Raw genomic sequence first — 1,222 nt, 5'->3', positions numbered from 1 at the left:
CTTTATGGCTGAGTAATATTCCATTGTATATATATGCCACAGTTTTTATCCATTCATCAACTGAAGGGCAGCTAGGTTGGTTCCACAATCTGGCTATTGTGAACTGAGCAGCAATGAACATTGATATGGCTGTATCTCTGTATGCTGATTGTAAGTCCTTTGGGTATAGGCCAAGGAGTGGGATAGCTGGGTCAAAGGTAGTTCCATTCCAAGTTTTCTAAGGAATCTCCATACTGCTTTCCAGAGTGGCTGCATGAATTTGCAGCCCCACCAGCAATGTATGAGTGTACCTTTTTCCACATCCTCGCCAACACCTGTTGTTGCTTGTATTCTTGATAATCACCATTTAATTGGGGTGAGATGGAATCTTAGGGTGGTTTTGATTTGCATTCTCTTATTACTAGAGATGTTGAGCATTTTTCCATATGTTTGTTGATTGCTGTAGGTCTTCTTCTGTGAAGTGTCTGTTCATTTCCTTAGACCTTTTTCAATTGGGTTATTTGTAGTCTTTGTGTTGAGGTTTTTTAATTCTTTATAGATTCTGGAGATAGTGCTCTATCTGAAGTATGATTGGCAAAGATTTTCTCCCGCTTGTAGGCTCTTCTTCACATGCTGATAGTTTCCTTTGCTGCGAGAAAGCTTTTTAGTTTGAATCTATCCCAGTTGTTGATTCTTGCTTTTATTTCTTGTGCTATGGAAGTCCTGTTGAAGTCTGGTCCTAAGCCGACATGTTGAAGATCTGGACCTACTTTTCTTCTATAAGATGCAGGGTCTCTGGTCTGATTCCAAGGTGCTTAATCCATTTTGAGTTTAGTTTCACATGCTGAGAGATATGGGTTTAGTTTCAATCTGTTGCATATGGATTTCCAATTCTCCCAGCACCATTTGTTGAAGAGGCTATCTTTTCTCCATTGCATATTTTAGCACCTTTGTCTAGTATGAGAAAATTATATTTATTTGAATTTGTGTCCATGTCCTCTATTCTGTACCATTGATACCTGTCTATTTTGGTACCAATACCATGCCGTTTTTGTACTATTGCTTTGTAGTTTCGTTGAAGTTCTGGTATTGCAATCCCCCTGCTTCATTTTTCCTGCGAAGGATCGCTTTAGCTTCTGGGTTTCTCTTCCAGATGATTTCATGATTGAGTTGTTCTATTTCTGTAAGGTAGTCAGGGATTTTAATTGGAATTGTATTGAATCTGTATAGCACTTTGGTAGTA

This window comes from Sciurus carolinensis, unplaced genomic scaffold (assembly GCF_902686445.1).
Source record: "Sciurus carolinensis unplaced genomic scaffold, mSciCar1.2, whole genome shotgun sequence".
Taxonomy (NCBI): domain Eukaryota; kingdom Metazoa; phylum Chordata; class Mammalia; order Rodentia; family Sciuridae; genus Sciurus; species Sciurus carolinensis.
This window is presented reverse-complemented; position numbering follows the sequence as displayed.